Source organism: Lissotriton vulgaris, chromosome 1_1, assembly GCF_964263255.1.
Source record: "Lissotriton vulgaris chromosome 1_1, aLisVul1.2, whole genome shotgun sequence".
NCBI lineage: Eukaryota > Metazoa > Chordata > Amphibia > Caudata > Salamandridae > Lissotriton > Lissotriton vulgaris.
The window spans coordinates 2,085,306,768-2,085,333,984 of NC_141685.1; the positions used below are offsets into that span (position 1 = coordinate 2,085,306,768).

General features: G+C 44.0%; 1 protein-coding gene across 7 annotated transcripts in view; it reads right to left on the reverse strand.

The window, feature by feature from the left end:
* CALD1 (caldesmon 1) overlaps positions 1 to 27,217 on the reverse strand; it is a 555,479-nt gene that overhangs the window by 522,601 nt on the left and 5,661 nt on the right. The window lies entirely within an intron of this gene.

The following is a 27,217-nucleotide window of genomic DNA, read 5'->3' on the forward strand; positions in this document are numbered from 1 at the left end:
GCCAAAAATTACAAAGCCTTTTCATCTCACGTCTTTTCCTCAGTAGTTATTTTTTCTAAATTTTGGTCTGTAGATCAGATTAATGCTGTTTGATCTAAGCATGGAGTTCAGTATGTGGTGCAGTCAGCTTCTGGAGATTGAATGTCGAATTAAATATGAAACACAACACTTTGAAGGTGAATCTTTGTTCAACGGGTAGCCAATACAAATGCGTTAGTGTTGGGGTAGTATGATTATACTTTTTCAAATTCAAGCACATTCTTGTCCCTTAATTCTGAATTCTCTGGAGTTTTTGGCATGTGAGGCCCCAAGAAAATTGCAATACAGTTGTCTAAGAGAGGCAGAATTTGGGTTCTTGTCGGCTCTATCCTATGAGTCGGGTGTAGCGAAGGAGAATCCTTCAAAGGCTCTTCACCTGGAATGGGAACCCCAGGGTTCTTACATACTAGTGATGGGACACCGCCCAGTGTACAAGGCCATTAAAAGAGATACCATTGATGCAATGGGTCCCTACGATCACGAATTTAGTGTTAGATAAGTTGAGGCAGAAACATTGTTCGCCATCCAGTAGCAGATGTGCCTAAGGTCACTGGCAATCTAAGCCCAGAATATCAGCATCTTCTTCAGATTAATGTGGATCATACATTTTAAATTGTAGACCATTTTGGGAGATCACTTCAGCGAGCAGTCACATGTTACTAGAAGCAGTGACAGTGATGAACCCTGGGTGCTCTTTTGACAGATTCAGCAGAGGAAATTGAGTTACTTACTTTAACAATGTTGCTTAGGCTCCCTTGAGAAACTTTAAGTTAAAGTAGGGCTGACGTGATGATCCCAGCCCATATCTCCAACCTTTGTATTCGTGGTTAATTGTGTCATAAGCAAATTTAAGAGAATGAGCACCTCCGATTGACAGGCCTCTAGTGAGCATAGGAAATCCTCCTTGATGTCTCTGTGTCGTTTTGGGAAAGCTGCTGGGTATGGAACAAATTACAGGCAAAGGACTAAATTAACAGTTTCCACAAACTGGCAAAGTTGTTGTGTAATTTCATTTTCCAGTATTTTGCTGAGAAGAGGTAAATTGGATAGGGCCAGGTTAGCTAGCTGAGACATTTGGGTCAGTAGGTTTTTTTGTAGGAGTTAATGGCAGCGTGTTTGAATGCTGTTGAAATTGTGTTTGTTTCAACAGATCGGTGATCACGAGCGACAAAGTATCCATCTAGAGCTTAATGAAGACTCCCACACATAATACAGCTGGAAAGTAGAAAACATGTAATATTGGGGTGAATTGGAGCGTTATTTGTTGATTCATAGGCATGATGGATTTGAAGTAGGACCTTAAGGTTAGCGGCTTGAATGGGAATTTGGTCTGAAAATTGCAAAAATTCTCTTTAATAGTTTGGATCATAGTTTTGAGAAAATCAGCAGTTTATCACAGAGTTCAGAGGACTAGATGCATACATCACAGAAACATTACTACACCTATTCAATTGGTAGTGTGAAGACCAATTTGTGGGTACTGGCACTCTTTACAATACCACATATTTTAGCATCCCTCTTAAACCTGGAACGTGCTTACTCTTTCGAACTAATTTTATTGCTATAAACCCATGTGAAATCATGCATGGAGTATAATGCATTGGGTGAAATTATTTCAAATAAAGAGCTAACAGGACATACTTACCTTATTTCGGCGAAGCCAAGCAAACAATTTGATTTCACTCAACTTAAACATGGTGAACATTCCCCAAATACAGTAGACTATTTTTGAGCCACAGATTATAGGTGGAACATCTGCAATAAGAAAATGTCATCAAAGGAGTGGTGGTGGGGCCACCACAGGAGTTGGATTGTGCAGTGGCCTACTGCTCCATCATTAACATGCTGGGGGTAGCAAGAGGCCTCACATTCATAGTTCTTATTTGAGACAATTCAATGCATGGGGGGGCTGGTAGAAAATGTTTCTTGGGCTGGAGGTTTGTGTCCTGGGAAAGCTACCAAGTAGTTCCAGTCCAATCATGGGGTCTGATGCACATTACTGAACCTCAGCGTGGGTGAGTGTCTACCACTGCCATAACAGGACACTGAAACGGCCTCACTCTTTTAAAACTTTGGAAAGATGCATCTCACCAGACTTTGCAACTTCACATGAAACAGATAAATATTACAGCAATACTAAAAACATAACATATTGTACAAACAAGTCAACCCAGCCACTATGTTAAATCAATATTTATATAGTGCCACCATCACTTCAATTTATAACAACAGATGTCACTATTATAGACCTTTAAGGTGCTCATTTGTTTAGCCTTACATGCACACATATTCAAATCTACAGCTATTATACCATGATGTTTTTATCCCACTATCCTGTTTACCAGATTACCTTGGACTGACAACCGACTAGTCCCCTGTCCCCTACTTTCTTTCCCTCGGGAACTGCATACCTTCTTGTATCGTATCATAACAACAACCAGGCCATAAGGCAAAAGAAAGCTGGTAATGTAAATGTAAATGTATTTGAGCTTATATAGCGCACAGCTACCCACAAAGGGTTTCCCGGCGCTTGCTTAGGGAACCCGTCCTGGTATTCCCCTGTGAGATAACCCCAGCAGGGTATCCACAAGGTGAAAGCCAGGCATCCCGCCGCGAGGGGCCGTTGTGGAGATTAAGCAAGCTATTGCCCAGAGTCGCAGAGTGTGAACCCGTGAGTTGAGAAGGCACCGGAGCGAGAATTATCGAGTCCGTGGAATTTTTGAGCCCAAGGCCCGCCGAGGCGGGGAATTGAACCCTGGTCCAGGGCCGATCTCAGCTTCCGGGTCTGCCGCCTCTAACCCCTGAGCCACACTTCTCCATATGGCAAGAAGTTAGAGAAAGCTCTTTGTGTCTTTGCTCTGTCCAAGAAACCTGTCATTGTTGGACAGGCAAGCTGGTGCACACATTGGTGTATAAATGACAAGGGAATTCTTTTTTATTCAATCTGAAACGAATGCCTAGCTATGTAGGAAAGAGACCCGCTTGGTCTCCGCAACAGGAGCTGAAGGGATTCTCCAGGGAGGTGCTTTTCTTTTCCTTTGTCCGTCATGGATATGACATCATTGTGGCTAAGTGCAACTCTAGGCAGCACACAGTAGTACAACTATCAGTACTATGGAAAAATGAAAGGTGCCCTTGTGGCCATCTAGTGACAGCTTCCCCATCATCTCCCCTCCAACACTATACTATGCTTATCTCACAGCAGCTCCACAACCAATTCTTATCTTGTAATCAATAACTGGAAGTGAGCAGCAGAGTTACACATAAATAAATTGAATGTGTCCTCTACTTACACAACCATTATCTCCTCTATTGAATGATATGTGGTGTGTGTGATGTGACTCCCTATGGGTTGTGCTCTAATGGCTCACCTACAACCAACAGATCACAAACAATACTTGTGTTATTTCATATGAAATGGCAAAGCTACTGGATTCATGCTGATCACATATCCATCGTCTGCTTCTTTGATCCCTTTTTTAAATATTAGAACCTCTTGATGTTAGCACAGTGTCCACAGTATAACTTGAGACCACAGTGATACACAGCGCTCACCGCCACCCAGTTATTCATGTCTAGAATTGCTGAAAGATTACTTCCCTAGTGGGCAATGCATTCCCTACATGAAGAAAATGCTTTCATCATAACTTTGAAAGCCAGAGCTGTACTACCATGATATGACAAGACCCGCCTGAATACACAACAATGACAAATAGAAAGGCAAATGTCCCTATATAGTCTTAGAGGATGATCTAAATATCAATGAAAAGAGATAGTCAAGTATGGTAAAAAATACATTCATGCTACAAAAACAGCTATATCAGATACAAACCTTTCAAAACTCCCTGGTTATACTAGAATCAGAGTTCATTACTATAACAACCAGCAAATGCAAAAACAACAGTTGATGGACAGAATGCAGAACAATGTCATACATTCACCCCAGTACAGAGATCTGGGCCTAAATCCATCTTTTTTTGTTCACCATGCCATTCCAGTCTGAACCCAACCATATGCAAATGAGTCTTGACCCTGTGCGCCATGGGAACAGTCCAGCCCGAACTGGGAAGCCAGGTCTTTCCTGGACTGGAAACAAGCATCCTAGGACCGGTTTCGGATTTTCAGCCCTCATCAGCCAGGATAGCTTGAGTTCAGCGGCATGGAGAGCACGGGACTCACGTCCGAGCATACCCGTCCCACTCGGGTTGACAAATGGAAAAACAACAGTTGATGGACAGAATGCAGAACAGTGTCATACATTCACCCCATTACAGAGATCTGGGCCTAAATCCATAGTTTTTTTGCTCACCATGCCTTTCCACTTTGAACCCAGCCATGGGCAAATCAGCCTTGAACCTGTGCCCCATGGGAACAGTCCAGCCCGAACTGCCAAGCCAGCTCGATTCTTGCCACGTTAATGCTGTTTTCCCATGTCTCAACACTTCACTGCACTCCTAATCTACATCTAGCTCTCTCTGCAATCACAGCAGGACTCTCTGTGCCCTGCACAGCTCACTCTGTTTGCCTACCAGCCACCGTCTCCTTAAAAACTGCATGAATCCCAGTTGTTCCCCACTCAGGCCTCTACAAACTCCCTGCAGAGCTGTATACAGTGGGTGAGGTACAGACACAAGCAATGGTTAGACTTACTGAGACATCTGGTCTCTGTAGTCAGTCACACATGCACACTACAGACCAGTGAGGAGGTGGTGCATGTGATGGCCCACTGGGGATCATGTCCGTATAGGGCGATATAAGTCCCACCATGTCCGCATTTGAAAGAGCCCTAAAGTTGCTTCCTGTCAGGTGAGATAAGTTGGTTCTGGTATTGGCAGTTTTGATTTTTCAATTGCAAACTAAGGACTACAATTTACAGAAGTAAAAGGAAAAAGGGGATGACTCAATTAGAGGCCTACAACTGAGCATTGACGACTTGAGATCTCTTTAGTCTTTGAACTCCTGTGACTTGGACCCAGCTGGTTGTGGGGCAGCTCCTAGACAGGTAAATTTAAATGGCTGTAGGTAAGTTCCTGTCCCGTCATTCACATCATGCATCTGCCACTCGTCTTCTGTCTTTCGCACGCTCCCCGCCTCCTCTTTTAGATGTCTGCCTTTAACATACCGTACTCGTGCCCTCTTCACTCAGAGCTACCTACTGTCAATTGCGACCTTCCTTTCTCTCACAACATCTAGCTTGTATATCACCCTGAATGCGTCTTATTCCATGACCTCCCTCATCAAGTTTATGCTTCCAAGATCCATTCTATGCATGAATGTCACTTAGGGGGTTCCAGAGGTCACAGCTGCGACCCCTGCCATTGTTCTTAGGACCCCAGGTCTCAAAAGTTGTCAAAATGCTTTGGAAACTAACAGCTGTTTTGTTTTCCAGACAGTATCCCAAACCGCGTCTGCCTGAGGCTGAGCTTGCTGCAGACTGTGTGCCCAGTTTTCAACTTGCAACTGTTGCCATTATTGCCTGAAGAGTCCGAGTGTGGCAAAGAGCTTGCAAAGGGCCTTTCCTGGCCCCTGACATGCTCTACGGGTGCATGCATTAGGTCTCACACAGTACCAGAATATTGTGCTTGCTTTGTGCTTGCACTGTTCATTCGGTGTAAAGGTAGAGAGGCTGGACTCCTCAGGCATACGCACCAGGTCCAATGCCCTCTAGTTGTTCATTTGTAAAATAAGTACTGGTGCCAAAAAATCGTATGGAGGCCGCCACCCGCTCCCGTGACTGGCATTGCCCAATTCCATTTCTAGCACTCATGCTTACTTTTAAAAGAAAATGCTAGTGTCCACTGCCATTGCTTTTGCTGCACACTTCCAACATCAATGGCATTCATGCACCCAGCATCAATGAGTGAAAAGCACATCTACAAGTAGTGTAGGTAGGAAGTATTTTTTGATTATATTTATTTTTTTTACTTTGCATTCTGGTACTTTTTGTTCTACATTTACAATGTGGAACAGCAAAAAATATCGGAAGGTAAAGGAAACAAAATTGCTGGATGAGATACTTACCCCTGACAAGACGTAAATGTGAATAGCTAGCTCTTGTAGACAACGGACTGCCCAGTGAGCAAGCTGCTTTATTTCTGGATGCAGCACCATTCCTCACTATTGAAGTCTGTGCACTGTCCATGTGCAAGACCTGCAACAAATGAGGGCTCTCCCTGAACACCTCTTAAGAGCCCAGTACGAGGTCCAAATCTATTCCAGTGCAACCCGCTATGAGATTTTCTCAGGAAAATATGTATGTGCATCAAGGGTATTCAGAGCAGTATCCTTAGTTCAACTAGTAGCAACCAAAGTTATGGGAAAAGTAATGCTATGCAGTGGTTATATTGTGCCAGACTTTTATTCCCTCCAAATGCATAGATTTTAGAAGATGTAAGATTTAGCAAGCCTAACAAAGGGGCACAGAGAAATACATTCAGTCACCACAAATTAATTTACATTGATAAGCCAGTGCATTTACTTCACAAGCTCGTCTTCATCGCCGCACATGATCCAAATTAACGTCGGAGTTGCAGTACACAATTGCTGTTTACTAACGTGGTTACCAATATTTGCAAATGGCGCAATGCCCATATGTCACCAACAACTACCATATACCACACTCAAGCTCTGAGGAGGGGCCTGCAAATTTAAAGATAGACTGTACAGTGGGATTTAGCATGAGGAGAAAACTGAGGGGCAGACGAGGATGACTTGTTCCCTCGGTTAAGTCCATGGGTATCATTCTGGACAAAAACATGTCAATGAAGGAGCACATCAACAAAACAGCTAAAGGAGCTCTCTACACACTGAAATAGCTCAAGAAAATCAATACGTTCATTCCTCCTGATGATCTGAAGACAGCAGTACAATCACTAGTCCTCTCAACACTACGGCAACGCCATCCTCACAGGGGACCCTAATAGCCCCCTGGCACCCTTTAGAACAATTCTGAATGCCGTTGCCTGGCTCATCACAGGAATCAAACGGTTAGACCACATATCACCTGCCCTCAAGAGTCTCATTTTGATTCCCATTGAAGGAAGATGCATCTAAAAGACAGCATGTATCACCCACAAAGCCCTGCATCCAAAGAAGCCCAATTATCTAGAAGGTTAAACAAGAATAGTTCTGTCGGGTAGAACAAGAGCGATTTGGGGTAGAACAATTGCGATTTGGGGATGCTATTAATGCAATCAGGAAAGAAAGCTCTCTAACACACATAGATCTAGAACTTAGCACTTAATGAATAGGACATGAGATCAAAGATTTGAATGATATTGCATATTTTATATCAGAATTACTTCATTCAATGACATATACATAGGTTGACTGTCAAGATCAATAATATACATAAAGTGCAAATGGGTGACAAATGTGGAAGGTGTTTAGGTGGTGAACATAATGTACAGTGAAGGCATTTTCATACATACACATATATACAGGTGTTTAAGATAGGCCAGATGCAGATTCCTATTCTTCCTAGTGTGGAATCCTGGCGGAGCTGGACATAGAACAACCGTCGTCGTGTCCACCCTATGGTGCCCCAATGGGTGGTCAAGGCGGGTCTTCCTCAAGACAGGTGCGCGGGAGAGGAAACGCAGGAGAGGAAAGGGGCAAGACAGTCTGAAATCAAAAATGAGCCGTGTGTAAGAGAGACTATCGGTGCATCTGGGGTTATTATACCTCATAAAGGGGCAGCACTAATGCTCACCCTATTTGTAGGCCAGAAATCTCAGCCTGAAGCAGATGGGCACAATAGCCAATTATCTGTGGGAGAGGGGTAGTGTCTCGTCAGGAGAGCCTATTCAGTTATAGTAAATGTTCAAGATAGCACCCACAAGACAGACAGTGAACCAGCCGTGTTGCGGTGAATGTTATATTTCCGCGCATATGTTAGAACCGGTGCAGTGAAGTTAGAATGCGCTTACAGTAGGGCTAGAATGCACTTACAGTAGGGCTGGACTGACTTACGCATTTGCATGTGTTAGAACTGGAGCGGTGTGCCCATCTAATTCAGACTGAAATTTCCGGCCTACAAATAGGGTGAGTATTAGTGCTCCCCCTTTATCAGGTATAATTACCCCAGATGCACCTATAGTCTCTCTTACACAAGGCTCATTTTTGATTTCAGACTGTCTCGCCCCTTTCCCTCCCCTCCCCGCCCACCTGTCTTGAGAAAGACCCGCCGTGACCACCCATTGGGGCACCATAAGGTCGAAACGTCGACGCTTGTTCTAGGTCCAGTGCCACCAGGATTCCACACTAAGAAGAATAGGAATCTTTGGCTATAAATCAGCATCTGGCCTATCTTGAACACCTGTATTTATGTGTAAATATGAAAATGCCTTTACTGTACATAATGTTCACCACCTAAAAACCTTCCACATTTGTCACCCGTTTGCACTTTATGTTTATTATTGATCTTGACAGTCTACCTATGTATATGTCATTGAATGAAGTAATTCTGATATAAAATATGCAATATCATTCAAATATTTGATCTCATGTCCTATTCATTAAGTGCCAAGTTATAGATCTATGTGAGTTAGGGAGCTTTCTTTCCTGATTGCATTAATATAATCCCCAAATCGCTCTTGTTCTACCCCAAATCGCTCTTGTTCTACCCAACAGAATTATTCTAGTTTAACCATTAATTAACCAGGTTCTGAGGGTCACAGGGTCACACCTTTTTTCTTAAACTACCAATTACCTAGAAGCCAAACTATTGAAAGCAGGAAGATGCCGGGCACTACAACGCCCCAACTCACTCCTCATACCTCCAAAGATGAAGAAGAATGCCTCTAAAGTAATGCTCCTACGTTTTGGAACTCGATCCCTAAAGACCTCGGCCACAAACCCTTCTTCTCTTGCTTCAAACAGGACCTCAATCTCTGTTACTCAACAACTACTTCAACACTGACACAAGCTGATTCACGTTTCCGAAAGATCCAGCCCTCTTTGACAAGATCGGTCGGGTGATCTCCTGAATATGGCAGTCTCTAATCTGTCTCCAGTTTCATTACCTATTTGCTACATTGATATTCCCTATTGTGACCACCTTGACTACCTTACTGGTTTTATTGTTCTATATTTCTCTCTATGGTGGTTTGATGAGCACGATTCTACACTTGTACTTCTGTAAATGTATTCATAAAATATGTAAAGCGCTCGGGTCTAGCTAGTCCTAAATAAAACTCAAATATAAATAAAAAAAGATAAGATCGAGGGCAGCAACATTCACACTTTGAAAGAGGCACCATGATGGCATGCTTGCGTGCTTTACATGTCATTATTTCCTTGTTGAATGGGCATGTGAGCTAGACATGAGTGTGTGGAAGGTTTACCTCAGCTCTGCCTCATAGGACAGAAAGGAACCATATACTAGAAAAAAAGAAATATTAGTCCTTGTTACCTTATCACAGGTCTCCAATATATGTTCTCTTAAAAAGCCCACGGTACAGTGTGCCACATAGAGGAACTGGACCAATTACACCAGTCACAGGTGTACAGGTAGTGACTAAAATAGATATCTGTTACAGCTGTGTCTTTTTAGCAACCCTGTACTGTTGAAATGGTACTTAACTTCCTGTGATGTCATCAGGGTAAAAGACAGATGGCACCAATTCCTGGGATAACATTGTGTCATCGATGTCACTCCTGTGGTGTAATTAGGGTCAAAGGACTTGTGATGTAATGTACTTTTGCCACCCCTGGCATTGTGTGCTTCTGCTCACTCACATTGTGCCTCTACTCACTTACTACAAGCACTGCTCTCAGGTACTACGTCCAAATCTTTCCCTCTTCACTTTGTGCCTTCTCCTCACTCCCTCCCTCCATGCACGTCTCACTGACAACACCATGCTGTCACTGTCTGCATACATCACTTCTCTCATGACATGCCTACTCACTTTCACTGTGTGCCTTCCGCCCTTTTCTTCACTTTCAGTTATAAATGTCAGATGTCTCTATTTAGTAGAGAAATTGGTGATTTTTCCCTAAACAGCTGATATTCCTCAACTTTTTTCTATTTTCTCTACTAAAATGCAGGTCATTATATCGCCAATCAGCGACTACATTTAATGCACTTACTTTCTACTTCAAATTACTCCTAGTGTGGGTTATGCTGGTTCCATTCTTGCATTGATTCACCACATACTTAATTAGCTCCTTGCATTCCTCCGTTGGGGTATTAGACACATACTGTAGTAGGTCAGTGAGCCTGCTGCTGCAAGCCATGTGCAAACTGAAAGGCACAGGTGAAATCTTTGCCAGGTGTACTTCCAAGTCGGTTTAATTGAGCTGGGGGGGTGGGGGGGTCCTCCTTGCAAAACCAGGTTAGCTGTTAGTTTAAGACTAACCAGGGGGTTGACAGTATTGTGTCTGTATGAGGAAAGCTTGTAGTGCAGTTGCCTATACCATACATATTCTAGTTGTGCATTGCTGCTGCCTGTGCTGTGTGTCATGTGTGTGCACATGTGTGACTATGTGTGTCTGTTTTGTGTAGCAAATCTCGTGCTTTATCTGTGTCTACGGGAAACTGCCAGAGACCATAATATAACAGCTAAGTGTGAATGAACTTTGAGAATGCCTTTTCATTATAGAAAAGGCTACCATATGAACCGTGCCAATGCTTGTTTTGCCTGCTCTGATCTTTTGTGAGCTGACTATGGCAGTGTGTATTGTTGATTTGGCTGCACCCCCCCCCCCCCCCCCCCCCCCCCACAGGCTGGCACTCACACTTAAGTCATCATCAACCCACCATGACTCAGCTACGTAGCAGCTCATATATTTGCAGAACAGAAGGAGGGTAAATTAACCTTGTTACATTTTGTTGCCGAAGGCGACTACAGTGCTCGCCATTTTGGAAGATTGCCTAGGCATTGAACTATTGAAAGAAGCTGTTATTATTATCTTGAAACTTGCCAACAAATGAAGCTATGGAACAGCGCTTAGAGCTCAAATGCACACCACATTAAAGATATAGGACCAGCCCGATTGGCTCTTTTTGCCCCTATTATCAGAAAAGATGCACATGACCCTCTAATGGAGAGTCTTCAGTACAAGTTCGACGATCATTGGCAGAGCAAAGTGGAGAGGTGTGCCTGGCACCGCGTCACGGGAGTTGTGTGAAACAGGAAAATGGCATCTGAGAAAATGCGCGCGTGCACACAAACTGTTAAAAACGGATGTGAAATGTCACGCTTTTCAGCATTTGGAAAAAAATCCAGCAAAAAAACTTGAAGGCATTTAACTCCCCATTGCAAATCTGCCACACCCACGTCTCAGTGTGAATCTTTCTCCAGGGACTGTAGTAGCGCTTCTACAAGAATGTCCTGTGCGATGCCCTGAGGACTCACGGCGCTTTCCTGGAGGTCAGGTGAACATTTACTGTTTCTGAAGTTTTAGGGTCGGGTTCGGAAGACATTGTCTCCAGACATATCTAAGTGGAATAATTCCACGTTCATACCCAAAAATACAAGCACATGTGCCTTGGTTGGCCTCGTTCAATGCTTCCGGCTTCGGTATCTGAAAACCTCGTGTGTAAGGGGATGGTGTTATTACCATGTGAGGGCACTGGTCTGAATAACGCTGCGCAGGAAGTGGAACCTTCCCGGTTTGCAATATTTTACCCCTCCCTTGTAAGCGCTCATCACTCAGTACCCCCGCACATATGACTGCGCTTCAAAGGGGCGAGCGAGCCTGCAGGAAACGCGGAGGCCTCGTGGGGCTTACTTACACCGAGGGCTGCCCGTCGAGGGGATGTTTGACTAGCGCGGGCCGAGCCCCGTCATCTATCACCAGGCCCAATCTGTTCCTTATAAGGGCTGCGCATTTATTGCATTCCCCTCATTTTTTCCTAAGACGAATCCCTTATCAGATCTGCAGCCTCCGAGCACGTGAAAACTATGCAGCCCCTCGACCAGCCCTCCCCTGTCTCGAGCCTGGCAGGAAGCCGACGTATGTTAGCTTGTTAACACACACAATGTATGTCTCTGCTCGCACCTTACAACCTTGTTGTACGATGTACTTCGGTGTGTAACGAAAGACGAAACCAAGCCCCCTCTGCCGACTTCTCTTTGCTCACACGAACATGTGTATAGCATTAAACGGGCACGCTGCATCTGTGACTCGGAGGACTGAACACCACAGGGAAGACACAGACAAGGCCTGGCGAATTTACAAAGGCACCAGAACCTGTACCAATGGGATCGAGTGATTGTGGAAAAGGTTCCAATTCGTTTTCACTAATAACTCACAAATAGTGGTTTCTACACTACACTTAAGTAGCTCACTCTATGTTGTGAATAAGGCAATTCTTGTGTGTGGTGGAAGAGGGAAACACGTTTCTATAAAGAAGTATAGTGGATCTAAACCGCAATGAACCCTCTGATCCCTCCCAGGGTAGGCGTTGAAGGCTGGCGCATGCAGGACATCTGCCAAACATGGGCGTATGTCCTGTCCGCCCAGTTTAGAGTGCATGACGATGTGTGCACGAATGAGGGCAGAGGGCACATCTGCCCAGCTTAAAATCACCACCCGCGTCTTTGGTTCCTTTTATGATCAAATATGGCTTCAGAGGGTCTGAAAAGAATTGGGGGGGGGGGCAGCAACACAGGCCATTGACAGGTAAAGAAGGCGGGAAATAGGAGGGGAGGATGAAGGACACCGCATGGAAAGGGGAGGGGAAGGGCGATGGGGACACAAACCTGTAGACGAGTCAAAGCAACGTCCAAAGTCCAGTAAACTGTGATCCCAGGGGTAGTGGGATCACTTCACTATCTCAGTTGCAGGAGGCTCCCTTTACGCAGTGGTGTTACACTTTGGTTCAAGGTGTGACGCGCCGTGCTGTATCTCCTGTTATAAAGATGTGGTAGTGGCATACTCATAAAATAGCCGGACAGAGTGATCTCTCTATATGTGATGTTACTCATCTGCTTCTCCGTTAATGCAGTTTTATCAAAGGGACACAGACTTTCCCATCTTTGAAAGTGTATTCTGGATTGGAAGAGGATTGCATTTACTCTCACTAGGCCCTGTGGTACTTTCTGTGCTTGGAGTGTATTTAAAGGCATTTTCATAGATGCTTCTTACAAATGCAGTTCTTTGTAGCCCCTCTACCGGCAATCATAGGAGAGATCTGGGGGTAATGGACTGCCCCTAAAGGCCACACTACTACCACACTTCAGTAAGCACAACACACTGATCACTCTAAAGTTCCATATCATATATAACACACCCCTTGATTTATTTATTTTTATTTATTTATTTAAAAGGTTTTATATAGCGCTGGCTAGACCCAGAGGTATCAGAGCGCTTTACATGAGCATCAGATCATAGTTACAGGTTCCATCGTTACAAAGGTTTCACAATTATAAGAGCATGTCAACATAGTTACTTGTAAGGACGAGATAAACAATAATGACAAATACGTAAGGGGAAAAGCAGGGGGGGGGGATTCAGGGGAGGGGAAGGAGCTGGGGAAGTAGACAGGTAAAGACGGCGGGAAATAGGAGGGGAGGATGAAGGACACCGCATGGAAAGGGGAGGGGAAGGGTGATGGGGACACAAACCGGTAGACGAGTCAAAGCAACGTCCAAAGTTCAGTAAACTGTGATCCCAGGGGTAGTGGAATCACTTCACTATCTCAGTTGCAGGAGGCTCCCTTTTCGCAGTGGACTCTCTCAGAGGGGTCTCTGAGACTCCAAGGCCTACAAACTGGATCCTTCCCCAAAAAGGGGAGAGGGAGTGCTTTGGCAAGGGGGTGTCACACCATACCTCTGCTGAGAGTGGCTCCCTTGGCGCAGTGGTCTCTCTCAGCGGGTTCGCTGAGACTCCAGATTATAAATATTGGATCTTTCCCCAACAAGGGGAGAAGGAGTGCTTAGTCAAAGGGCACAAAAGACAGGGGGCTAGGCAGACTAGCAAGCAAGATGGGAGATTAAGGGGAGAGGGGATAGGAGCTAGGAGCTAGGAGCTACGGAAGTAAACAAAGAGAGAAAGAGTACTAAATGAGAACAAATTTAATTAATGAGTTATTATATAGCGCTGGCTAGACCAGAAGGAATCAGAGAGCTTTAAATGAGGAACAATAAAGTTGCAATTTACATCAGTTAAAAGTTACATATGTATCAAGAAAGGCATATGAAGAACATAGGGGACAAGGTGAACGGAGCAAGGAAGGGTAAGGGGATAGGGTAAAGGGGTAGAAGGAAGATAGGATGTAGAGACGCGGGGAAAATCTGCTCAAAGTCCGGCTGGGCAGGTGACGGCAGGGGGGTTGTCCACAACCCATCTCCTCTATAGCTATATGGTAGCTCCACCGGGCATCAGCCAAATCGCTCTGTCTCCACAGACTGGGGTAAGTTCCGCAGGTTCCAAGACCTGATGTGTAGGCAGGTTAGGGGATAGGTTCAAGGTCTGATCAATGTCCAATTGTTGTCCCAGGGAAGTAAAACAACTTGTAGGGGGCCACTATGGAAGCCATCCTGGGGTCAGGCAGGGGACTGAACTGTACACTGGTACACTGCTGGCCTTCCTAAGGTCAGACATCTAGCAGTTAAAGACAATATCCAAGATAGCGGCCGCCAGAGAATAACAAATCCAGCGTGCACACACCATCACACACAGACATGCACAAGCACACCCAATTGTGAGCAAACACTCTCATATGCGCACCGACGCACACACATAAGCACATAGACAAAAAACATCACAGAACACAAGTACACAAAAAATCCCATGCTCTACTACAAAAACACCCAAATACATGCACACACAAACATCACATGCACAGACATGCACAAGTACACACAAATGCGCTCACACTCTCATACACGCAGACACGCACACACACACACACGGACACATCCAGAAACACAGGCACACACACAATCACATGCTTCAGAACTAAAAATACCCAAGGACGTATACATAAATACATGCACACGCACAACCATCACATGCACAGACATGCACAAGCACACACAAATGTGCGTACACACTCTCATACGTGAACCGAGGGCGCATACAAGCACTCATACAGAAACATCCACACGCACAAGCACACATACAATACCATGCTCTAATACAAAGACACTCAAATACATGCACACACCATCACATGCACAGACATAATCACACACACAGAAATATCTGCTCGCACAAGCACACATAGAATCACATGCTCTAATATAAAAACACCCAAATACATGTCACACCATCGCATGCACAGACATGTGAACATAGTCTTTCATACAAGCACAGGCGCACACACACACACGTGCGTTCGCACACACCCCCTCAAACACGCACAGGCGCACACACATTTCTCCAGGTGTGCCGCAGCATTGATGGTAAACAATGGCAGGTTTGGACAGACTAATGAAAGAAGGCTAGTTGTACAAGCAGGAATCGGTCAAGGCCAACAACATGGTGGCACGCCGAGCAGGGATGCGGCACAGAGGGTCCTGGCATGGGAGAGACTATGGCAAGCTTAAAGGTCCAAGGGGAATTAACAGAGACCGGTGCAGCTAAATCTTCAATTGAGAGTTGCCATCAATGGTTTGGAGACTGAGCTGTATAGCCTGTATGACTGCCTCTATTTTGGCGTTTGGTTCTGGGTCAGTCTCCAGTTCTGCGTCCGTCGATGTGTCTGGGAGTCTGGGTGTATGGCGAGTTTCAAATGGCAGTTTAGTTTGCTATGCCACAAGAAATGAATGCGGGTAGGAGCAGAAGGCGCCAGACGACTGCCTCAGTGCAGGACTGTAGAGGACTTGCTGATCATATATGAGGCAGGATTTGATTTACCACCATATCATCACACCAGCCGGTATTCTGTGTGCACTAGTACCGGCTCTGGTTGGTATCCATTTGTTTCGCCGGGAGGGTGAGCTGATGCGGGGTGTAGGCTTCAGCAGCAACACGGTTTCACTGTGACGTGGTTGCAGCCGTCTTCGGTATTGCGCCGCTTTTACAACAGGGACATGAAATTTCCTTTAACTATTTGCAAAAGTTATGCATTTTCCCATCGTACCTCTCATGCACTGGTCCCTTGCAATCATCCATCGTTTGGCGTCAGGGGTTACAACTTCACAGCGCTCAGCCTAACGTCCACAGGCAGAGTAAATGCGGAGATTTAAGGGGTGCAAGTCTGGCAGGGGCAGTACCGCGATTTTACCTCCGGGATGAATGTGTGTGATTCTGTAGTGTGGCTCAAGCAGTCAGCGCAGTGCGAGCCGCCATTTTAGTTGCATAATGTGCAGTATTTAGGCACTTGTCTTGTGGGTCTATCATGCATAGACTCCCATTACCCTGGCTCTGAAGAAATGACAACTGTTCACTGTTGAATAAATACAAACTGTCAAGACAATCAAACCAGCATTGGTAAAGCCAATAGGTCTGGCCATGGCAAACTTACAGTGATTTCTTTTTGGCAAACATACGTAATATATAAAAGATAAAGGAGTGGCCCAGTTGCTCAAATACACCAGGCCTAGCACTGAACTGCACTCCTTTCCAAGCAGCTGTGGCCATGTGATCAGGCTAAATGCCATAACTGACAGGGTCGGTGGATGCAGTGGGTTGCTGAACTGCCCCATGATGTTTGCTGTGGGGAGTTGAAGAAAATACGAAGGACTATAGAATAGAACAATGGATGAATAGGACTGGCCAAAAGCTCATCATGAAACAATATGTGCATATGTACGCATTTGTATTATGATTTTTGGGGGAACATAAGACTGGCTATACAGCTAAAACCGTCTCTTGACCAGACCTAAAATGTATATTGGGCTCAAAGAAAATGACCGTGCATTGCATTATGCGTCTACGTGTTTTAGATCAATACTGAATGCACAACAGAGAGGATTTGATAGACCAGATCACAGCTTAACGAAAGTGTGATGGCTTTTGTAAGATATCACAGAAACACATGCCTTAATGTCATGGACGTGGCATTTGTTTGTTCTGGTAACAGGAAGTAACTCTTAGAGTGACTGCTTATTGAAAGGGAAAAGACACATCTTTCTATTTAGAAACACAGTGGTAATACCTAATGAAAAGAAGAAAGAGTGCCGTTGTATACATGATTAGCATATTTGGTCAATAAGTATTGATAATACAGCACAGATTACCAATCCGTGTCTCAAATGCACAGCAGATGGACTCGTAATGATGGCAAATGTTCATTCAACCATTATCAACTTGATCATGAAGTCATCAATGCAGGACTACTTTTCATATGTTTATAATCCAACCTTTTATTAAATATAACCATTCAATGTGAAAACTTGTTGTAGACAATTGTGAAGTGTTACACAATGCCCCAGTGAATTTTCCGGGTGAAAGTCCTTGGTTGGGCGTTTACATAAATGATTGAAGGCAATAAATATAATGATATAACGCACTAAACACCAGTGTGCAGTGATGGAAGCAGCTGTACATCAAGCTGTCGATCTTTTCTTTATAATAGGTAGCTATGTATGTTAATCATGATACCAAGGGTGAACATAGATGTTTTCTTCTATTCACCATGTTAAAACTGGACACAGTAATTGGGCAATTCAAGAGAGATCGCAGTGGTGTTGCAAAACCATTCCTAAACCCTATTAGTATGCTATGATATGCACTTCTTGGAAATATCCCCTAATAATACATGAACATTTAAATGGTGAATATTTCCTTAAAATATTTGATCAATAAGTAGGTTTCTTCCCACAGCTCCCAATACACCCATCCCCTCACTCAACTGAGTCTCACAGCTTCCCGTATCTAAAACAGGTGTTATACATATTTGACTGTCTGCACTATTTTTAGTCGGTTCGGTTCGGGTTCAAAAACTTTATTCTATTCAAACAGAGAATCATAAAAGTATACATTTTAAATTACAAAACATGATTACAATTTTAATTTTAAAATGAACCATCTAAAATTACACATTAAGAAAATTAAAACATAAGTTGATATATTCCACAAGTCATTTATCAGGATGAAACATACAGACAATATAACCCTTACTGATCACCTTAAGTCAGCAAGTGTTATTTCACAGAGTATTTATAATTGAATGGCCATCATACAGCAGCAAGTAAATACAAGTTCCCACAACGATGTACAGGTCTAAGGCCGAGTTAGCCATACCGTTTCCTAATCAGGAGTGACACTCGTATAAAGTCTAACATGGCGCAACATACTCCAGAAGATGATAATGATAACAAGTAGTCATAACCTTCTTTATAATTACATGGTTGCCGCCCCTTCAAAATGGGCTTAATAAATCTGGTCCTTGGTTCCTTATATAAAGAACAAAAGAGGACAACATGTATGGTACTCTGACTAACTTTGCTATTACAAGGACAAGGGGGCAGCCTCTCACACCAACCCCCTTGTTTAGGAAAGACGAAAAGAAAGTGCAGAATGTTTAGCCTGAACTTTGTAAGATAAAACCGCTATTGCACGTGGGTTGTAAAAGTTAAGTAGAACTGGTGCTGTAATTTAACCACACATCCTGTTGACCTGACCAAGGAAAATGTGTGTGAAGATTTCCTGTAACTTGTTTTAATTTGGGCTTTAATGTCTCCCTGGATATTTTCAGGATTGTCATAAACATGACCCAGGCCTATTTTATGTAACATGTCACTGACATATGACAACCAAGGGATCTGCTTTGCATTATCAAGGCTCTTACAGTCTTGGAGAATATCTCTGGAAAGCTGGAGGTCCTCAGATAGCCATATTTTGCCCCATAATAATAAGGGCGAGAGGCGAATGATATCACTCACATAATTCATTCCCATTTCGTCATGACAGAAACTATTCGATGAACCCGATGGAATTAATAATACACGCTTTAAGAATTTGTTTTCCATGACCTGTATCGTGGCAGGGCTTTCAGTCCCCCATACCCTTGCCCCATAGGTGGCCACAGACAGACATTTAGATCTATACAGGGTTTTTAGGTGTGCGACCGGTTTTTGACCTAGCTTACCACAAAAGCGGAACAGACCTTCTATGGAACGACTGGCACTCTGAACTCGAGCCTTCATTAGTGGGGCCCAGCTCAGTTTGTTATTAAAAAGGTTTCCCAGGTAATTAAAATTATCTACCTTTTCCATGGTGAAATTATTTACCATGAACTTCCTAGTTTTTGACCCTTTTGGACCACAGACCATTGCAAAAGATTTTGCAATGTTTACCTTCAGATCCAGGTCCAGCATGAAGGTATTAAAGGCGTCAAGACAAATCTGCGTACTATTTCCTGTAAGGGTCATTAATACCGTGTCGTCGGCGTAAGAGAGCATCGGGATACTCCTGCTATTTACCTTTGGGAAATCACAGCAATGGTCCAACAAGTACTTCTCCAGGCCATTTGTATACACTAGGAACAAGAAAGGGGCCAAAATGCAGCCTGGTCGCACACCCTCGGTTGTGGGAATAGATTTTGTTTTTTCCCCCCCTGGTCCGAACCTTATGGCCACAGTTGTCGCTTCATGCAGTCTGCGAAGCAATGTAACTAAAGGTTCCTCAAAGCCCATATCATCCATAATTTGCCAGAGCTTGCTTCTACAAACAGTGTTGAATGCACTTGAGAGGTCCATGAAGGCAAGGTGGATGGAGGAATTCCTTGCCTTCGTGTACTTGCCTATAATTAGTGCCAAATTCAGACACTATTCGACCGTCCCCTTTCCTTTTCTGAACCCATATTGGGAGTTCACGATAAGGCCCACCGAGTCTGCCCATGTTTCCAGTCTGTCCAAGATAACCCTTCCCAACAATTTGCATGATGCATCGATTAATGATATAGGGCGATAGCATCGAGGGTCAAACCTATCACCCTTCTTAAAAATCGGCACCACCACTGCCTCCTTCCATGATGCCGGCATTTTTTCTTTTGTGAATCAATTCTCCTTACTATATTCACGGAAACACTGTGCTTTTGCAAATACCATGTCATAAGCTTCTCCTTCTGACATCTCTAAAATCCCAAAAGACAATTGATTTGCCATTACAGCTTCTACCACGGCAGTGTGTGTATGATGGTGATCAATTATATCCTCTGTGTCTTTCCTTGGCAAAATGTGACGGTTTGGTTTGCTAAAAACAATTCCAATTGTATGTTCATTGCTTCTGTTTTTCAGCATTTTTTCACAGTCAGAACTTTATTTCCTCGTCATTGTTCGCAAGGGTTTTAAGTAAGAAAATGATGTCGAGCAGGGAAGAGAGACCTTTTCATTTATGATATGAAATTCACATGATGACAACTGTCTCCTTAAGTCACATCACACCTGCATCTGATTATCGTAAAATATGAGGATATCCGATTGCCCTAGTGGGCAAATATTAGGGACTGAAGTTTTTACTTTTACTTGGACCACTCCAAAAGTTAAGTAATGCGTTAACAATATCAGCCTCTTCTAGGCATTTCTTGCTGTATAAAAATGTATTTCTATTATTCAGTTGCATTTATTTATTTGGAATTTTTTTTACTTTCTGAACATGAGTCTAATTTTGTATTTCTTTCGTTCACCGAAATAAATTATGCTACCATTTCAGATTTGTCCGTTTTACTGTCCTCTGCCTGAAACTGCATCTGCAACAATAATAAATCTATCCACCTATGTCAGAGTTGATACATACAATACAATTTCCTGTTTGCACAGAACACCATGTAAAGCCACATAGAGGTTTCAGGAGGGGGGCGATTAAGAAATTAAACTTAAAAAGAATGATACTAGCATCTATACTACACAAACATAAGAAGATGCTGGACGGAGCGCTGAAACGTTTCAAACATGCACCCCCAGTCAGAGATCTGAGTTGAATCCATCATTGAACTTTAGCTCACTTTGCCACCCCATTTTAGAGCCAGCCATATGCAAATCACTCTTGACTCTGTTCCTCATGGAACACTCCACCCGAACTGTCAAACCAGGTCTACCCTGGACAGGAAACAAACCTCCTGGTACCAGTTTCACCCCTCCTCAGCCAGGCTAGCTTGAATCCAGTAGTAAAGTGAGCAACTGTACCACTATTGGGCATACACTCCCAACTTAGGGCAAACAAAGTAAACACAAGATGACGGACTGAGCGTTGAATCATTTCAGACACTTCCCAGTCACAGATCTGGGTTGAATCCATCATCGTTCTTTAGCTCACTTCACCACCCCAGATCAGACCCAGCCATATGCAAATCAGTATTGACCCTGTTCCTCATGGGAACAGTCCAGCCCGAACTGCAAAGCCAGGTCAGGGAGGACGGCCTTGGAGTTCGGGATGGACTGTTTCCATTGGGCGCAGGGTGAAGACTTATTTGAATATGGCTGGTTCAAAGTGGAATGGCATGGGGAGCAAAAAATGATGGAGTTAGGCCCAGATCTCTGTACTCGGGTGAATATTTGACATTGTTCAACATTCTGTCCATCAACTGTTCTTTTTGCATTTGGCACCCGAGTGGGGCGGGTATGCCCAGATGTTGGTCCAATGCTCTTCATGCCACTGGAGTCAAGCTATCCTGGCTGATGAGGGTTGAAACCCCAAAAGCAGTCCTAGGATGCTTGTTTTCAGTCCAAAAGGGAGGACTTCACCTGGCAGTTCAAGATGGACTGTCCCCATTGGGAGCAGGGTCAAGACGGATTTACATATGTCTGGGTTCAAACTGGAATGGCATGGGGAGCAAAGAAAAACAATGGATTTAGATCCAGATCTCTGTACTGGGGTGAATTTTTGATATTGTTCAACATACTGTCCATCAATTGTTCTTTTTGCACTTGTCACCCCATGTGGGGCGAGTAAGCCCAGACGTGGGTCCCATGCTCTTCATAATACGTAGTAGTAGTATGAGCTTTATTCGATAAAAAATCATCATAAAAGCATGTACATATAATAATACTGGAAACAAGCTAGCCTGGCTGATGAGGGATGAAACCCCCAAACTGGTCTTAAGATGCTTGTTTCCAGCCCAGGGAGGGCCTGGCCTGGCAGTTTAGGGGCAGGGTCAAGACTGATTTGCATATGGCTAAGTTCAAACTGGAATAGCCTGGGGAGCAAAAACTCTATGGATTTAGGCCCATATTGCTGTACTGGGTTGAATGTTTAACATTGTTCAACATTCTGACCATCAATTTTTATTTTTTGCAAGCATCTATTCCATGTCAAATGATATTTAATACGGAGCATTTTTGTCTTTGTCAGGATTCTGCTGTCCTGAATGAAGGCAGAGCACACCCAAATACAAGAAAGTGAATGAAATGAAATATTTAATTTCATCACCATGCCTTGATCAAATATATCATGAATGTCCTAGACTAGTTCAGAGTAAAGTGCTATATTACAGAAATTCAAACGCAAGAATCATTTTTTTTTAAAGTGGCTATTATATTTTGCACCTTGCAGTCAAGTCGTTTTGAATAAAATGTAGCCTCTGCCAATGTATTCGCCTCTCGGTGCTAATGAGTACCTCTCCAATTAAAATGCCGATTCATACAATTTTAAGTAATCATTTCCGTCTGCCAGGTATATCTAGTTAATAGGCCTACAAGAGTTTTCCTATTATAAATTGCAGCAACATCATTCGTAATTTCCAGGCTATTAACAACTGGATCATGTACAGGTTTTTTGCACATATCGTAAAAGTTTATCTTTAGTAAAAGTAATGAACTAATCTGTTTAATGCTGCTATGGCTGAATTCCACTTTATATGTACTTAGTGACTCATCGAGAGGAGGATATTCAGAAAAATGGGACACTCGGCAAAAATTGTTAGGAAGCCCCGTCTACACTTTTCAAAGTTCCCAACCTCAGTTAATATGCAGAGGACTGTGGTTTGCCCACCATCAAAACAGCTGCTAGCTCTTCCATCAGAGGGAAATTATATCATAGGGGCAAGCCTGCAGGAGTTCACTCTTGTGGCAGACCCGACGCCGGCTGGAATGGTGACAGAGAGGCTCCCAGCTCATGCCTACCATGCCAAATAAGGCTTTCAGAGACAGAGAAAAATTCCACTGTGATGGAAGCATTAGTCATGGTATTTCCAAAGAAGGATCCATGCATTGAAGGTCAGTCATCTTATATCACAAGAGACAGCAGGTCTGCCACACCAGAAGCCCTCCATAGATTGATAGAGACTTGGGGTCGCTTCTGTTCCAGTCTGGAGGGTACCTGGCCTGGTTTTTCAGGCTGGGCTATTCTTCGTGGAACAGGCCCAAAGCTGATTTGTATGTGGTAGGTCTCTGTCTATAGTGACATAGATGGTCGGGAATGGATCTCAGAGCGATCGCCTGTGGCTGAGATTAATTAAGAAAAGGGGTTGGTGATGAACAGAGTGTCTGAATTAAGCAGACCACTCTTACCCAGTCCAAAGATCAGGGCTTGATCCATCACCGTTTTTTTGTGTGGCAGGGTATACTCAGACTTGAGTCCCTTGCTCACTGCACCATCAGGATTCAAGCAAGCCGGGCCGACGGCGGCTGAAATGCCAGAAACCGGTCCCCGGAAGCTTGTCTCCTTTCTGGTGAAGAATTGGCTTGGTAGTTTAGTCTGCCCTGTTCCCATGATGCACTGGGCCAGGGACAGACTGATTTGCATATAGCCAGGTTCTGAGCTGGGATGGTGCAGTGAGCTAAATAACAGTGATGGATCAAGCCCTGATCTTTGGACTGGGTAAGAGTGGTCTGCTTAATTCAGACACTCTGTTCATCACCACCCCCTTTTCTGAATCGTTTTTGGCCACTATAGGGGTGGCAGGGTATACTCAGACATGAGTCCCTTGCTCACTGCACCATCAGGATTCAAGCAAGCCGGGCCGACGACGACTGAAATGCCAGAAACCGGTCCCCGGAAGCTTGTCTCCTTTCTGGTGAAGAATTGGCTTGGTAGTTTAGTCTGCCCTGTTCTCATGATGCACTGGGCCAGGGACAGACTGATTTGCATATAGCCAGGTTCTGAGCTGGGATGGTGCAGTGAGCTAAATAACGGTGATGGATCAAGCCCTGATCTTTGGACTGGGTAAGAATGGTCTGCTTAATTCAGACACTCTGCTCATCACCACCCCCTTTTCTGAATCGTTTTTGGCCACTATAGGTGTGGCAGGGTATACTCAGACATGAGTCCCTTGCTCACTGCACCATCAGGATTCAAGCAAGCCGGGCCGAAGACGGCTGAAATGCCAGTAACCGGTCCCCTGAAGCTTGTCTCCTTTCTGGTGAAGAATTGGCTTGGTAGTTTAGTCTGCCCTGTTCCCATGATGCACTGGGCCAGGGACAGACTGATTTGCATATAGCCAGGTTCTGAGCTGGGATGGTGCAGTGAGCTAAATAACGGTGATGGATCAAGCCCTGATCTTTGGACTGGGTAAGAGTGGTCTGCTTAATTCAGACACTCTGTTCATCACCACCCCCTTTTCTGAATCGTTTTTGGCCACTATAGGTGTGGCAGAATATACGCAGACATGAGTCCCTTGCTCACTACACCATCAGGATTCAAGCAAGCCGGGCCGACGACGGCTGAAATGCCAGAAACCGGTCCCCGGAAGCTTGTCTCCTTTCTGGTGAAGAATTGGCTTGGTAGTTTAGTCTGCCCTGTTCCCATGATGCACTGGGCCAGGGACAGACTGATTTGCATATAGCCAGGTTCTGAGCTGGGATGGTGCAGTGAGCTAAATAACGATGTTGGATCAAGCCCTGATCTTTGGACTGGGTAAGAGTGGTCTGCTTAATTCAGACACTCTGTTCATCACCACCCCCTTTTCTGAATCATGAGATTAATTAAAGCATCCCTTCCGTCACATTGCACATTGCTATTTGTTGCAGTAGAATCTTTAAGTGTGACCGGTATACCCATCAGAGACTGTTGGTGGTCCAAAATCATCAGGCCTTCAGGGAGGGGACCAGAATGAAACGTTACCAAATAGTAATGGCTGCTTTTGTCTATATTAGGACAGAGGGAATTCATAGTTTTTTCATATAAGTGGCGCAGCATGGTGACGAACTCTATATTCAGGTGGTTGGTTGTGACTGGCATAGTGGAGGAAGTGCCTCCAGCTTACCCGCCATACGGAACCAGGCACAACAACATCTGAGACATTTATAAATTACCAGAACTGCATTAAGAAAATTGAAGACGATTGCCACACCAACTCTGAGCTTCCATATAAATAAAAAAAAATGGTAGAGCAATATAATGTAGCAGTAATGAAGGGGGGGTTAAACTTAGGAAGGGGCATAAAACATCTTCAAGACTTTGTTAAAGATTTGAAAATCAATCTGGAGAATGAACTGGCACATATAAAATCATGACTATATAAGCCTGCCCTGAAATCTCTCCAATGGTTTCTGATTAAATTCTTCATTACATTCACATGGAAAGCATACCGGCCACATGCCCTGACAACATTCAGTGTGCCACTATGTTCCAGTTAGAAACCTGTGATCCACTTTGCCTCATCTGATCACACAGGGATTCTTTAATAAAATTATGTATGTCAAGAAATCTCTTAAGAGACAGGTTCCAAACCTTAGAACAGTCACAACCCTTGACTCCTAATGTGAGCCGGTTAAGTAGAATTTTCACAGTTCCCAACCTCAGTTAATATGCAGAGGACTGTGGTTTGCCCGCCATCAAAACAGCTGCTAGCTCTTCCATCAGAGGGAAAAGATATCAGAGGGGCAAGCCTATAAATGGCCAAATGTCGGTCCATCCTATTCATCAGGCAATGTGCATTCTTTATTCAGAACTTCTCAAATTTCATGTTATTTGCTTTCTATTATGGTGCTCATAAGTGGCCTAGGTGGCATGTTGCATTATGTTATGGTATGTTATGTTAGGCGGATTTGTAAAGCGCACAGCTGCCCCAGAAAAGGGGCGTCCCAGCTCTGAAACCAGAGCAGTACCGCTGAAGACAACAGAACAACTTATAACGAAGAAACAAGAATGTTTTGATCGCTTTGCGAAAGGTCAAATAAAGCTGGAGACTACGGATGGGGATGGGGAGGGAATTCCAGAGCTGAGAAGCCAGCACTCGAAAGGAGCGGCCACCAGCACGAGCCCTCCTCACCCTAGGGACAACCACCAGGTTCTGTCCCATGGAACGGAGACAACATTTCAAATAAATGCATATATAAATGAATATTACCAGCCATCTAGGGAACAGACAAGAACAAAATGCTGGACCAAAAAATTTGCATTGAGACATAATTTACAAATATCAATATTAGTTAAAACTCTTTGAAGAGCTTGGGAGCAACTTTTTATAGTTTGCATAAATAACTACTCCTTGCAATTGACATCAGTAACAAACATATGTTATGTTATTTTATGTGATGCTATGTCTATTTGTAAAGCATAGAGTAAGGGTATCCTGGCACTGGTCAGGGGTGTGTGCCTCACCCTGCCTTTAGTAGACTGGTTAATTGAAAAACAAGGGCTTTAGCTTCTTGAGGAATCCAAGAAGAGAAGGGGAGTGAGAGGTCGATGCAACATATCATCTTCCAGTTACTGCAGTGGTTCCCAAAGTAGGTGATACCGCCCACGGGGGGGGAGGGGGGGGGGGGGGTTGTAGTAGCTTCCAGGTAAAATGTGAGATTGGTTTATCATTCCTGATCCAAGACTACATCAGTTCTCACGATACAGCCATTGATAAAACAATGTGGCAAAAACAAACGACATTGAAACACTGTTTCAAATACATGCCACTTTAAATAAACTGCACACTTATGCTAATATTAGGTACTATTCCTTTATCGGCGTGCCCATTAGTAAACTTCACGTTGCCTCATTAGAGTGGAGGGTTGTTGTGAGCAAGATTATTTTGGTTTGTTAAAACATTACCAATATTGGCTCGCATCCGTAATAAAATCAAATGTGGAAACATTAAGCCAGGCCCAAGGCCCTTCCCTGAATTGGCAACAGTCTAGACACACACAAAAAGGTGCAGGGTACCCTCGATAAAAACCCTCCTCTGATAGGATGACCACGTGCAATAGTCAATCCTCTTCAAACAATCTGCATGTGCCAGGCTTTATAGCAAAGGTTCACCTTCCTCCTGACTGGAGATTGCTAGCAGATTTCCACCCAACCTTTTTTCAACACTTGTCCTGTGGTGCCCACATGGATGGTCACTATCCCCCAGTTGGTTACTGCATAAACATGCGTGCCCAGAGATGTGCCACATCCAATCCTAGGGCTT